The sequence below is a fragment of the Lissotriton vulgaris genome, chromosome 3_1 (assembly GCF_964263255.1).
Source record: "Lissotriton vulgaris chromosome 3_1, aLisVul1.2, whole genome shotgun sequence".
NCBI classification, from domain to species: domain Eukaryota; kingdom Metazoa; phylum Chordata; class Amphibia; order Caudata; family Salamandridae; genus Lissotriton; species Lissotriton vulgaris.
The window spans coordinates 72,104,623-72,120,118 of record NC_141689.1 but is presented as its reverse complement, the minus strand read 5'-3'; positions in this window follow the sequence as shown (position 1 = coordinate 72,120,118).

Sequence of the window (15,496 nt, the reverse complement as noted above, 5' to 3'; positions counted from 1 at the left end):
CCTTTTGCGTCGGGTCTGGTAGCTGGGGGAGGGCTCGGCCCTCTTACAGCCTCCACGTGTCCCCCAAGACCGGACCCGGGCCTCCCGACAGCTCCTGCGCCCTCTGGACCAGTCGGGACACGGCTGCGGTAGGGAGCGATGTCAGCAGCCAATGGCAGGGCAGTAATGGTGTGTACCGAGCCCCAGAGCCAATCCGAGGCTTGCTTGCCGGGGGCTCGGCCATGCGGCCAATCAATGCACAGTGGGGGCGTGGCCCTTGACACGGCCGTCGGCCCCCGTCACGTGATGGTGGTTTCTGGCCTCGTCGGGCCTAGCGCGGCCTCCTTACGATCCCGCAGCGGCCCTCCCCAAGCTCGGGGCCGCGCGGGAGACAGCACCGGTGCAGAGCAGGTTGGGCGCCACAGAGGGGTCGCGTCAGCGGTTCGCGACCCCAGGCGCACTCGGTCACAGCGCCCGATGGCACAGGCAGACCCGGGGCGGCGGCGGTGAGTACCCCAATCAGGGCTCCGGGGCCACAGCGCGATCAGGGGCACAGCGCTCTGATGAGGCAGCGCTCTGGGGCACACAGTCTCCGATTGGCCAGCACTGTGGGGGATTTTAAGCGAGAGCGCTCTGGGAGATGTCAGCGCTTTGGCTAGCGCCACGTGGGGCACAGAAGCAGTCCAGGCAATAGCGCTTTGGGAATACAGCGCCTCGGGGGCAACAACTATTTCTGGAGCCACAGTAGTTCTTGGTGGCACAGCGCTACCCAGGGACCAGCAGGGGGCAGACACAGTCCAGGCAGGGCAGCGCAGGGACACAGTGGCAGGCCAGCAAAGGGGACCCAGGTGGAGTCAGGGAGCGCAGGGGATGACACAGCGCCAATACCTGGTTGATCCCCAGTAGTCCTGTGGTAGTTAGGTTTCTTCTTGGCGTTTGATGATTCTGGCGCCCTTGGTAGTTAGTTTCTTGGGGCTAGATGTAGGTAATTCCCATTTACAGACTCTTAAATACCGAATTTTACCGATTCGGTATTTAAGAGTCTGTAAATGGGAAGAGGGCAGATTTAGGTAATTTTAAAATCTGAATTACCGAATCTGTAAAATTCGGTATTTACCGATTCTGTAAATACAGAATCGGTATTCCCCATTGATTCCTATGGGCTTTGAAGCCCATAGGAATCAATGGGAAATACCAATTCTGTATTTACAGAATCGGTAAATACAGAATCCTGCAAGGGTGCAGGGGGTGTCACTTTGACACCCTCTAGCACCCCAAGTACAGGCTTGTGTGACATGTGGCACACATACATGCCCTAAGGGCATGTCTGTGTGTCACATTGCACAGGTGTAAATGCACAGATGTGCATGCACACCTGAATTCGGTATTTTACCACACAATAGGATTGTGTGGTAAAATACCGACTCTTAAGGGCCTGTGGCACTCTTTGAGGTGCCACCTACATCTGGATTTACAGAATCTGTAAATTTACCGATTCTGTATTTTACCGATTCTGTAAATTTACAGAATCCGTAAATTTACAGATTCTGTAAATCTCAAGCCCCTACATGCCAAACACCAAATACCGGTCGGTAATGGCCGAAATCGGCCGTTACCGACCGGTATTTGCTCTCCTACATCTGGCCCTTGGTTCCTTGAGGGGGGGGGTTGAGTTGATGGCTGCTGACAGGATTCCTCAGCAGGTCACTGCAGGTGGTCCCTGGGTTCCCCTCCCGCCAGGCCAGATCAGTGGGCTAGTTCAGTGTTCCTCACACAGCTTGGTGGGCAGCGCCTAAACCCTGTAACCCCAGTGGTATAGGTTTCTGACTAGGACCTACCGCCTAAATCTCCTGCGTAGGGTCCCCCAGGTCAGTGATGCCCCAACTGACTAAAAACTTTCCCTCCTTTTCTTTATATAGGCCCAGGTCAGGTGACCACTATCTAAGGCGGCAAAAGCAGACCCCGCCCCTATTCTAGAAGGTTCCAGGAGCTTCCCTACTCTAGCTATGCGCAGGCAAGGCAGGCTGGTATTGCAACAATGTTTAAGGGTTCCAGCCAGCTCCTGACAACTAGGGTGCTACTAGAAAGGCCACACTACAGTAGCAGGGGCCTATGGCAGCCATGTTTGAAGTAGAGAGCACCTGCACCTTAGCATTGGTTTCAACATTACACCGGGCATCTAAACCTCACAGGGCCTATACAACTTTATTACGATGGGGGGACATCCTGAATTAGGGGAGCGAAAAGCGAAAATTTCAGGGAAAAGGGCCAAGTCCAACAGTGTCCCTCATGGTACAGAGGCCACCCTATATTAACCACTCTTGCCAATGCCTCAATGTACTACCATAACAACGAAACAAAACAAATGCCAGTACTGAGCACTACTCCTTAGTTGATTTGATATCCAGACCCATGAGATCAAACATGCAGGTCCACACTCTTTAAAGTGCCATTTTATTTGGCAAGAAGCTTTTAATTTGCTTATGAACGATGGCTAAAGCGACCTGTGTCATGCACAGTTAGGCTAACATAGGGAAAGCTACAATGGCCCTGAATAGAACACATGACAGTAACTGCAGTGTCAGCTGCTCATCAGGAGAGAATGGCGTCCGGGTTCTAAAGTCTTCACATCACACTCCTTCATCTTCCCGTGTGGATAGACCCTCAAGGTCCATGGCCAGTTGCTTCTGGACAATCACACATCCTTCATGGTTGGCATGCTCTTTCTCTCTCTCAGCAGGTAGTTTAGGACAAGAAGAACACTCTTCTTTCCAGGTCAGACACCAGGTTATGTCCCCTCACTAACTCTAGTTGCCCAACCCTCGTCTAAGTACTCGGATGAGCACTCTCTTCCAATGTGAAAGAGAACTTGGAAGTGAAACAAGTGGGTCAGGGGCTCCCAAGTTAACGTACTGAAAGCAGACAGGGGATGTGACCTCTCTGTATTCACTTTCTGAGCCAGTTTGAGGTGGTTAATCTTTGAAGTGCCCTCTGCATGCTGTTCTACAGTCTTTATATCGAGTGATGCTGCTTATAGTAGAGTTGTCTTCTATACGGAGTATTGTATTGTATTGTATAAAACACGTATATAGCGCAAACTGTCACCCTGCAGGTATCCTGGTGCTGCGATTTAAAAGATGACCACCACAAATATTGACCTGATTATCAGTGAGAAGCATTATTCTTGTTCCTTGGGAACAGCCAGGTTGTCAGATTTTTTTCTAAAACATAGCAGGGAATTGGCTTGTTTAATGCTCTGGGGCAGCTTGTTCCATAGGCGTGAGGCCACAACACCAAGTGCTCTGCCTCCCGTCCTAGACTTCTTGAATCTGGTGGTCATTACCAGATTTTCACTGGAGGAACGAAGCTGCCTCTTGGGCTTATACCAAGTAAATTTCTCAGGGGTACTGGACCCAAGACATGTACTGCTCCTAAACACAATACAGAGAGACCTAAAACAGACTCTTCCCTTAATGGGCAGCCAATGAAAATCCCTCAAGGCCAATGCAACGTATTAACAACAGAACCACTCGAGGTGTGAGCTTTCTGCACCCAGCTATCAATAGCCACATTTATCAGTGATCAGAACAGCGACAAAAGGCCCGACTTGCCTAGAGTGCTGGCCCTCTTTCCTCATGTCATTGTCTAAGTCTCTTCCCTTCACTTTTAGGAATGTCAGCAGTACACTTCCAGTGTCTCGGATAATAACCTCACCTCCATGTCGTACACATTAACAGGACACGGATTTCCAAAATGGAACTCGCAGGCTACCATTAAGCTGGTGCAGTCCACTCATAGCTTATATGTATACATGTAAGCATACCCACTAGGTTAGTGTGAGGCTGGGGCCAAACTCAAAAACAATACCAAATATTTGCAAATGGGCCCTCAGGACAGGGGACCACGACTGTATATCAGGAAGGGGACATTCCCTTCATAACAAGTGTCCTTCTGCCATATCTTCAAAGCAGATGGCAACACTGGATAGCTGGAATGCTCCATACACTGTCTCCAATGGCTAATGGTTTTCATTATGGTTTACAGTTCTCAATTGTATATGGGATTTCAGCAAATATAATTGTACGGGAAAGAAGTGATCGGTTGATGGGCTTATACCTTATTTTGTCTTTGGGATAATAAAGTACCAATAGCAAGGGATGTTGCTTCGGTTTCTACACTAAATAGTACTTATACATCTGGATGCTTTAAGATTGCTGCTGTAGGAAAGATGGTGTTCAAGGTGTTGAAAGCTTGCTCTTGATTTAGAATCCAGATCAATCAATCAAATATAGTTGTATTCGATTTCTGTTTAGAAAATCAGAAAAAGCACATAAAATCATGTATAAAAAATGTAGATAAAATAATTCTCCTTTCCTTTCAAGTCTCCAATGGGTTTTATTATTTCAGGAAATTTCTTAATAAAATGCCCACAGAAGTTGGTGACACCTGTGGATCTCCTCTCTTTTCACTGTGATTGGTCTTGGCCATACAAGAGCTGCTCTTAACCAGCTGGGATTCATGCTGATTCCAGGATCTGAAAACCTGATGCTAGTGACCTTGAATGTATATTTCTCCCCTTTAGCAAGTAGTTGAGGTTTGCTCAGTTGAATGCTTCTTGTAGGTGTTTCCGATGAAGCTCCAGAGTATCTGGGAAGGCAAGGATGTCCTCCAAATAAATATTAGCATAAGAGTCCAGGGTGTCTCTGAAGACGTCATGGATGTAATGTTGGAACTCAGCAGGGGCACCGCATGACCTGAATAGCATAAGCAGATATATAAAATGTGTATAGTGAGTGCTGAATTGCAGTTTCCACTCCTTTCCTTCATTCCACAAACTAAATTGCTCACTTCCTGTAAAACAAGCTTGAAAAATATACATTTATTGTTAATCTGATCCAAAAGGATGGAGATGTATAGCAACAGCTATCACTTCTGGATGTCTTTTAATTCTCTGTCGTTGATACAGAGGCAGTACTCCCTATTGTTTTTAAGAATGAAAAATATGGGGGCCCCTGCCAGGGATGATGAATGCAGAATAAATCCTGTATCTAGATTTTTATGCAAATACTTCTTCAGAGCTGTATTCTCTTAATAGAAATAAATAAATGTGCCAATGAGAGATCATGAGTCGAGGAATTAAATTAATTGCACAAGCATATTCTCTGTGTGGGGGGAGGATGGGATGATATGTTCCCTTGACACAGAAAACATTGTGGAACTCTTTATACAGTGCTGGATCATTCTAACTCTCACCTGTTCTAGAACAAAACTGATTAATGGCTGAGACTTGGTGCTGTTACAAAAGAGATAACAGTGCTCTTGCTGTTTTCATTTCATCGAAGAACCATGTTTGCACAGACATGAGGTTCTAGTACCACCAGAAAGGATGGAGCATAAATGATGCCAAATTAGATGAATTCTGAATGTCCTGTCCTGGTCACCATGGTTACTGGTTTGGCCTCCCACTGTTTATGCACAGAGTTCAAAGGAGTGCCATCCATGCCTCATATGGCTTCAGACCTGCTCTTTTCCAAGAGTGCATTCTCCACTCAGTTCTGGAAAGAGGTATCAATAAATCAACTAGAGGCCACAGAGTCCACAAGGGCAAAAATATCCCCAGTTCCAGCTGGCATGGTCCCAGCACGTGGAGATGAAAATGTGTCTTTTCAGGGAATGACCGAGTGCAAGGTTTGTGCGGATTTGTTTCCTGCCAGTTGGGCCCATTTTTGGCACAATACCGGCATAATCCAATCTTTCTTGGTATGTCCTTTTCTTGTATGGGTAGGGTTTTTAGAGGTTCCCTATCTGCCTAGGCTTTTAAGTAAGGCCAGTAATCACCAGGTGCATTTGAAGTTACCCAACCCTCAGAGCTTACTCGTCTTTCTGTACAACGCAGGCGCTGCTCCGCCTCATTCCAGAGGTTGAGATCTATGAGTGCTGCTGAGGTGGTAGCGTGATTCAGTATCATAGATAACACATCCTTTAGTTCTTCCCTTAAATCCTGCTATAATACAGCAACAGCAGCCTCAGGCAGCCACACATACAAGCTGCTGCTTGTGAATTATGTATTATATTTGATCTATTGACCTCTGACAGAGTGGCAACAATACTGTATGAGCTCCTTGCTCCAGCAGATGTTTTCCAAATACACCTTGGAACTGAATAAATGCCTCGTAACCGCTTAACTAGGGACTGTTCTGAAAGAGTCATGTGTAGCCACTGCATATTGCAAATATGATAGTAGAAAGGCCATCTGCACTTATCATAAAAGATATGGTCTTGCAAAAGAATGTAGCTTGCACTGGGCAATAAATGCCAGAAAAGAGTGCTGTCTCCTGCATAGCTATGTGGTGGAGCCAAGTAGAAGCTTCCTCAGGTCCCCTTTCCTCACAGAACACAAAGGAGGAGGTTGCCCTATCCATCCCCATGTGAGTTGTAATGTTGGTATCGGTGAGGGTTTTGGAAGGACATAGAAGCCCATGTTAACATCAGAACCTGGGCTACTAAGGGAATTAACAAGGGTTTATTATCAAGCCCATTATCGTCGTTTTATCGGCAGTTTCCTGCCGATAAAACTGCGATAATTTTAACACCGGTCCTTGATAATATGCCCCAGCCAGGTCTTTAACAGTCTTCAGAAGGTCAAGTGATTGGTTTCCTTTCATAGGTGAAGTGGAAGGGAGTTCCAGAGCTTGGCTGCATTATATGAAAATAGCCGACCCCCGCTTCTGGCTTTCATGATCCTGGGGAGAGTGCCCAAATTCATATAATCTGAACGAAGTATTCTGTGAAGCCGGTAGGGCTGAATGATGGTGTGAAGAATGGCGGGACCCTTCTCAGCTAATGACCTGTGGATGATGCACAGTGGTTTGAAATTAACTCTTTCCTGGATGGGGAGCCAGTGGAGGGATTTCAAAGCAGGTTTGGCTGAGTGATGTTTAGGAGTACCCAGGAGAAGTCTTCCTGCCCAGTTTTGAATAATCTGGAGTTTGGAAAGGGTCGCGGTAGGAGCACCCAAATAAAGGGCATTCCCATAGTCCAGCCAAGACAGCATAAGGGCCTGGACCATGATTTTTCTTGCCTGGAATGGGAGAAGGGGGGAGGACTTTTCGAATCATTTTCAAGATGCCATAGCACGTGGCTGCCTTATTCCGTGCTTGTGTCTTAAAGGTGAGGTATTGGTCCACCCAGACACCCAGGCTCTTTAACTGAGTCTTTGGGGTAGGGGCAAGACCGAGAGTGGTCAGCCATATTGTGTTTAGATCAAGGAGAGAGCGATTCCCCAAGATCATTATCTCACAGTCATTCATCCAGTTGGCAATTTCTTCTAAGCACAGGGAGAGGATTAGGAGGGGAACTTTCAGCTTGATTAAGCCCTACTGCAAGTTGGGTGCCATCTGCATCGGTCACTGCGTGTACACCATAGGGTAATACCACCGCTGCTAAGGAGCATATGTAAACGTTAAATAAGGTGAGGCTCAAGGATGACCCCTGTGGAACTCCACAACAAAGGGGCATCTGCTTAGAGGTCGCCTCATTGTCAAAGACCTGAAAGCCTCTATTACTCAGAAAGGCCTGTAGCCATGCCAGAGCAGTTCCAGCAACTCCCAATTTTCTGAATCTATGGACCAGGATATGATGGTTGACTGTGTCGAAGGCTGCACTGAGGTCCAAAAGAATTACCACAGCACTGCCTCCGGAGTCCACAATTTTTCTTGACTCTTCCATGACTGATAGCAAGACCGTTTCGGTTCCCTGGTGAGGTCGAAAACCTGTCTGGGACAGGTGGAGGAGTTTGAGTGTCTCTAAGAAAGTAGACAATACTGAATTGATGTGCATTTTTCAGCGATATTGCTGATCCCCAGGAGAAGTGCTATGGGGTGGTAGTAAATTATTGAAAGTATTTATACAGGACTGTTAGAACTGGCTATTTCTGGTTGGCTAAGGCTGACGCCAAAGCTAGGCAGAAACCACCATTCTAGTCAGGGCAAGGGAGTCACACGCCAAGATAACCCCTGCTCACCCCCTTGGTAGCTTAGCACGAGCAGACAGGCTTATCCCGGAGGCAATGTGTAAAGCATTTGCGCCAGCACACAACAGCAACAACATCCTAGGCACACCACAAAAGGAACTCCACACAAGGTTATATAAAAATAACTTCTGTATTGTAAAAACACATCAGATAGAAGTCACACATGTACATTGTGCCAACTGGCACGGGCAATACTCACAAGGGATTATTTACAGGACAGGGCCACATGGGCCACTGTCAGAATCAACACTTTTAGAAATAGCTCTTCTAGAACTTAGAATAAGTATAGCACAAAATAACAGTTATAGATCGCATCCAGTAACTACTGGGAACATGTAAGTACCACCTACGCAACCCTAAACACCTTAGGAGAATGTCACACAGGGAACCAGGACCTCACTAGGACCACCTGTACTAGAAAGAACAACCACCTAAGAATAAAATACATTTAGGGGTATAGGTAAGAACACATTACACATGATGCAAAACCAACATTCAGAGGTGTAGGGAAGGAAAAACACATGATGCATAAAACATACATTCAGCGGTGTAATAACATGGCACATGATGCATCAATCACACATTCAGAGGTACCGGAGAAAAACACATGATGCCTAAAACATTCAGAGGTGTAAGGAAGGAAAAACACATGATGCATAAACCAACACATTCAGAGGTATAAAATCAAGGAAGACACATGATGCATAAAAACATTCAGAGGTGCCAGAATATAACTCAATAGCACAAAAACACATGATGCAAAAAAACATTCAGAGGTGTAAAATCAAGGAAGACACATGATGCATAAAAACATTCAGAGGTGCCAGATAAGCATGGGCGAATTTTGCGAATCTCGCGTTTGCGAATTTTGCGGATTTGCGAACTCGCAATTCGCAAAATCCGCGAATTCTCGCGAATTTGCGGATTTTTTTTTTTTTGTGTTCGCGCGGGTTTCTGCCAGTTCGCGAGGGTTTTGTACAACTTCGCAAACGCGAACTTACCTGTCGGGTCGCAAGTTTCGCGAACTTGTTGTTTCTACGTGTCCAGCCTGTTTGGGACACTATTCTTCATCACTGCCACTCTCTGTCACCACTGCCACTCTCTGACTACTCATGCCACCCTCTGGCCCACCCATGCCACCCTCTGTTTCATCACAGCACCCTCTGGTTGTCCAGTCAGTGTACATTATTGTGGCAAAGCAAGTACACCTTCCCTGCCTCAAGTGACCTGAATTAATTTGGGGCTGATTAATGTGTCACAGAATATTTTTTTAGCTGGCACCTGCTTCCTTAGTGCTTCCTGATTAGTGATCTTTTGCACTTGCTAAGTGCTTTCATTGTTGCAAAATTAGTTACAACACCTAGCCTGCCCCAACTGACAATAATGAATTAGGGGCTGATTAATGGATTTGAACTTCCAGCCTGGCTCCTGCTTGTCTCCCTTAGCTGTAATTCAGGACCTTTGTGGCATATGTGTAACTATTCTGAGGTTCAGAGCAGGGTCACATAATAGTTGCAACTGGCAACTGAACTCTGGAGGGGCCCCTCAGGAAGCACTACAGGAAATGGCTACTAATGATGAGCCTGAACTTTTGAACCTGGTAAGTAGTTTCAGTTTTGCTCAGATCGTATTTCTGCAATTTTGCGCTTATTCGCGGGGCGCGAAGTTGTGCTGGGAAGCCGCGAACTCACGCGAACAGTGCGAGCAAGCCATAAAATCCGCTGCTCGCGGATTTGTGGATTTTGCGGGAGATTCGCGAATCTCGCGGATTGCGAATTTACCGAAAATCCGCAAAATCCGCGAGCGAAACGGATTTTCCGCCCATGCTTAGTGCCAGAACATAACTCAATAGCGCAAAAACACATTAGGCAATTACCATCACATAGATAATCACATTGCGCCTAAATAAAATCACATAACAGCCCCCATCTAATAAAGAGACTAAAGAGCCCTGTGTCCAGAATGTCAGGGCGCGCTGCCAGGCAGCGCCAGTCAGGGGTGCGCCACCGGCGCAAACCTAAACGTTGCAGGTGCCCACTACTTGCTGGGCACCTGAGGACATCCCAAGACCTAAACGGTGCAGCTGCCCACTAATTGCTGGGCAGCTGGGAAATAAAACTGCGACAGGGTCCTCACTGACCCTAGAACAGAACTGCGCCCAATCGTTGGAGCCACACAGGCTCTGACACCACACTGCGCAGAACGTTGGAGCCACACAGGTCTGACACTAACTTTGCCCCCTAAGAGCCCTCTCTGGGCTCGCAAAACAACAAGGGGGGCAGGGAGCCTCTCGGGGCTCTACAGCAAGGAATGCCCCCGGTAGCTTGTTTCCTTCCCAGTATAAGAATTGGCTTGGTAGTTTGGTCTGCCCTGTTCCCATGATGCACTGGGCCAGGGTCAGACTAATTTGCATATAGCCAAGTTCTGAGCTGGGATGGTGCAGTGAGCTAAAAAACAGTGATGGATCAAGCCCTGATCTTTGGACTGGGTAAGAGTGGTCTGCTTAATTCAGACACTCTGTTCATCACCACCCCCTTTTCTGAAACATTTTTGTCCACCATAAGCGTGGAAGGGTATACTCAGATGTGAGTCCCTAGCTCATTGCACCATCAGGATTCAAGCAAGCCGGGCCGAAGACGGCTGAAATGCCAGAAACCGGTCCCCGGTAGCTTGTTTCCTTCCCAGTATAAGAATTGGCTTGGTAGTTTGGTCTGCCCTGTTCCCATGATGCACTGGGCCAGGGTCAGACTAATTTGCATATAGCCAAGTTCTGAGCTGGGATGGTGCAGTGAGCTAAAAAACGGTGATGGATCAAGCCCTGATCTTTGGACTGGGTAAGAGTGGTCTGCTTAATTCAGACACTCTTTTCATCACTACCCCCTTTTCTGAATCATTTTTGTCCACCATAAGCGTGGAAGGGTATACTCAGATGTGAGTCCCTAGCTCATTGCACCATCAGGATTCAAGCAAGCCGGGCCGAAGACGGCTGAAATGCCAGAAACCGGTCCCCGATAGCTTGTTTCCTTCCCAGTATAAGAATTGGCTTGGTAGTTTGGTCTGCCCTGTTCCCATGATGCACTGGGCCAGGGTCAGACTAATTTGCATATAGCCAAGTTCTGAGCTGGGATGGTGCAGTGAGCTAAAAAACGGTGATGGATCAAGCCCTGATCTTTGGACTGGGTAAGAGTGGTCTGCTTAATTCAGACACTCTGTTCATCACCACCCCCTTTTCTGAATCATTTTTGTCCACCATAAGCGTGGAAGGGTATACTCAGATGTGAGTCCCTAGCTCATTGCACCATCAGGATTCAAGCAAGCCGGGCCGAAGACGGCTGAAATGCCAGAAACCGGTCCCCGGTAGCTTGTTTCCTTCCCAGTATAAGAATTGGCTTGGTAGTTTGGTCTGCCCTGTTCCCATGATGCACTGGGCCAGGGTCAGACTAATTTGCATATAGCCAAGTTCTGAGCTGGGATGGTGCAGTGAGCTAAAAAACGGTGATGGATCAAGCCCTGATCTTTGGACTGGGTAAGAGTGGTCTGCTTAATTCAGACACTCTGTTCATCACCACCCCCTTTTCTGAATCATTTTTGTCCACCATAAGCGTGGAAGGGTATACTCAGATGTGAGTCCCTAGCTCATTGCACCATCAGGATTCAAGCAAGCCGGGCCGAAGACGGCTGAAATGCCAGAAACCGGTCCCCGGTAGCTTGTTTCCTTCCCAGTATAAGAATTGGCTTGGTAGTTTGGTCTGCCCTGTTCCCATGATGCACTGGGCCAGGGTCAGACTAATTTGCATATAGCCAAGTTCTGAGCTGGGATGGTGCAGTGAGCTAAAAAACGGTGATGGATCAAGCCCTGATCTTTGGACTGGGTAAGAGTGGTCTGCTTAATTCAGACACTCTGTTCATCACCACCCCCTTTTCTGAATCATTTTTGTCCACCATAAGTGTGGAAGGGTATACTCAGATGTGAGTCCCTAGCTCATTGCACCATCAGGATTCAAGCAAGCCGGGCCGAAGACGGCTGAAATGCCAGAAACCGGTCCCCGGTAGCTTGTTTCCTTCCCAGTATAAGAATTGGCTTGGTAGTTTGGTCTGCCCTGTTCCCATGATGCACTGGGCCAGGGTCAGACTAATTTGCATATAGCCAAGTTCTGAGCTGGGATGGTGCAGTGAGCTAAAAAACGGTGATGGATCAAGCCCTGATCTTTGGACTGGGTAAGAGTGGTCTGCTTAATTCAGACACTCTGTTCATCACCACCCCCTTTTCTGAATCATTTTTGTCCACCATAAGCGTGGAAGGGTATACTCAGATGTGAGTCCCTAGCACATTGCACCATCAGGATTCAAGCAAGCCGGGCCGAAGACGGCTGAAATGCCAGAAACCGGTCCCCGGTAGCTTGTTTCCTTCCCAGTATAAGAATTGGCTTGGTAGTTTGGTCTGCCCTGTTCCCATGATGCACTGGGCCAGGGTCAGACTAATTTGCATATAGCCAAGTTCTGAGCTGGGATGGTCCAGTGAGATAAAAAACGGTGATGGATCAAGCCCTGATCTTTGGACTGGGTAAGAGTGGTCTGCTTAATTCAGACACTCTGTTCATCACCACCCCCTTTTCTGAATCATTTTTGTCCACCATAAGCGTGGAAGGGTATACTCAGATGTGAGTCCCTAGCTCATTGCACCATCAGGATTCAAGCAAGCCGGGCCGAAGACGGCTGAAATGCCAGAAACCGGTCCCCGGTAGCTTGTTTCCTTCCCAGTATACGAATTGGCTTGGTAGTTTGGTCTGCCCTGTTCCCATGATGCACTGGGCCAGGGTCAGACTAATTTGCATATAGCCAAGTTCTGAGCTGGGATGGTGCAGTGAGCTAAAAAACGGTGATGGATCAAGCCCTGATCTTTGGACTGGGTAAGAGTGGTCTGCTTAATTCGGACACTCTGTTCATCACCACCCCCTTTTCTGAATCATTTTTGTCCACCATAAGCGTGGAAGGGTATACTCAGATGTGAGTCCCTAGCTCATTGCACCATCAGGATTCAAGCAAGCCGGGCCGAAGACGGCTGAAATGCCAGAAACCGGTCCCCGGTAGCTTGTTTCCTTCCCAGTATAAGAATTGGCTTGGTAGTTTGGTCTGCCCTGTTCCCATGATGCACTGGGCCAGGGTCAGACTAATTTGCATATAGCCAAGTTCTGAGCTGGGATGGTGCAGTGAGCTAAAAAACGGTGATGGATCAAGCCCTGATCTTTGGACTGGGTAAGAGTGGTCTGCTTAATTCAGACACTCTGTTCAACACCACCCCCTTTTCTGAATCATTTTTGTCCACCATAAGCGTGGAAGGGTATACTCAGATGTGAGTCCCTAGCTCATTGCACCATCAGGATTCAAGCAAGCCGGGCCGAAGACGGCTGAAATGCCAGAAACCGGTCCCCGGTAGCTTGTTTCCTTCCCAATATAAGAATTGGCTTGGTAGTTTGGTCTGCCCTGTTCCCATGATGCACTGGGCCAGGGTCAGACTAATTTGCATATAGCCAAGTTCTGAGCTGGGATGGTGCAGTGAGCTAAAAAACGGTGATGGGTCAAGCCCTGATCTTTGGACTGGGTAAGAGTGGTCTGCTTAATTCAGACACTCTGTTCATCACCACCCCCTTTTCTGAATCATTTTTGTCCACCATAAGCGTGGAAGGGTATACTCAGATGTGAGTCCCTAGCTCATTGCACCATCAGGATTCAAGCAAGCCGGGCCGAAGACGGCTGAAATGCCAGAAACCGGTCCCCGGTAGCTTGTTTCCTTCCCAGTATAAGAATTGGCTTGGTAGTTTGGTCTGCCCTGTTCCCATGATGCACTGGGCCAGGGTCAGACTAATTTGCATATAGCCAAGTTCTGAGCTGGGATGGTGCAGTGAGCTAAAAAACAGTGATGGATCAAGCCCTGATCTTTGGACTGGGTAAGAGTGGTCTGCTTAATTCAGACACTCTGTTCATCACCACCCCCTTTTTTGAATCATTTTTGTCCACCATAAGCGTGGAAGGGTATACTCAGATGTGAGTCCCTAGCTCATTGCACCATCAGGATTCAAGCAAGCTGGGCCGAAGACGGCTGAAATGCCAGAAACCGGTCCCCGGTAGCTTGTTTCCTTCCCAGTATAAGAATTGGCTTGGTAGTTTGGTCTGCCCTGTTCCCATGATGCACTGGGCCAGGGTCAGACTAATTTGCATATAGCCAAGTTCTGAGCTGGGATGGTGCAGTGAGCTAAAAAACGGTGATGGATCAAGCCCTGATCTTTGGACTGGGTAAGAGTGGTCTGCTTAATTCAGACACTCTGTTCATCACCACCCCCTTTTCTGAATCATTTTTGTCCACCATAAGCGTGGAAGGGTATACTCAGATGTGAGTCCCTAGCTCATTGCACCATCAGGATTCAAGCAAGCCGGGCCGAAGACGGCTGAAATGCCAGAAACCGGTCCCAGGTAGCTTGTTTCCTTCCCAGTATAAGAATTGGCTTGGTAGTTTGGTCTGCCCTGTTCCCATGATGCACTGGGCCAGGGTCAGACTAATTTGCATATAGCCAAGTTCTGAGCTGGGATGGTGCAGTGAGCTAAAAAACGGTGATGGATCAAGCCCTGATCTTTGGACTGGGTAAGAGTGGTCTGCTTAATTCAGACACTCTGTTCATCACCACCCCCTTTTCTGAATCATTTTTGTCCACCATAAGCGTGGAAGGGTATACTCAGATGTGAGTCCCTAGCTCATTGCACCATCAGGATTCAAGCAAGCCGGGCCGAAGACGGCTGAAATGCCAGAAACCGGTCCCCGGTAGCTTGTTTCCTTCCCAGTATAAGAATTGGCTTGGTAGTTTGGTCTGCCCTGTTCCCATGATGCACTGGGCCAGGGTCAGACTAATTTGCATATAGCCAAGTTCTGAGCTGGGATGGTGCAGTGAGCTAAAAAACGGTGATGGATCAAGCCCTGATCTTTGGACTGGGTAAGAGTGGTCTGCTTAATTCAGACACTCTGTTCATCACCACCCCCTTTTCTGAATCATTTTTGTCCACCATAAGCATGGAAGGGTATACTCAGATGTGAGTCCCTAGCTCATTGCACCATCAGGATTCAAGCAAGCCGGGCCGAAGACGGCTGAAATGCCAGAAACCGGTCCCCGGTAGCTTGTTTCCTTCCCAGTATAAGAATTGGCTTGGTAGTTTGGTCTGCCCTGTTCCCATGATGCACTGGGCCAGGGTCAGACTAATTTGCATATAGCCAAGTTCTGAGCTGGGATGGTGCAGTGAGCTAAAAAACGGTGATGGATCAAGCCCTGATCTTTGGACTGGGTAAGAGTGGTCTGCTTAATTCAGACACTCTGTTCATCACCACCCCCTTTTCTGAATCATTTTTGTCCACCATAAGCTTGGAAGGGTATACTCAGATGTGAGTCCCTAGCTCATTGCACCATCAGGATTCAAGCAAGCCGGGCCGAACACGGC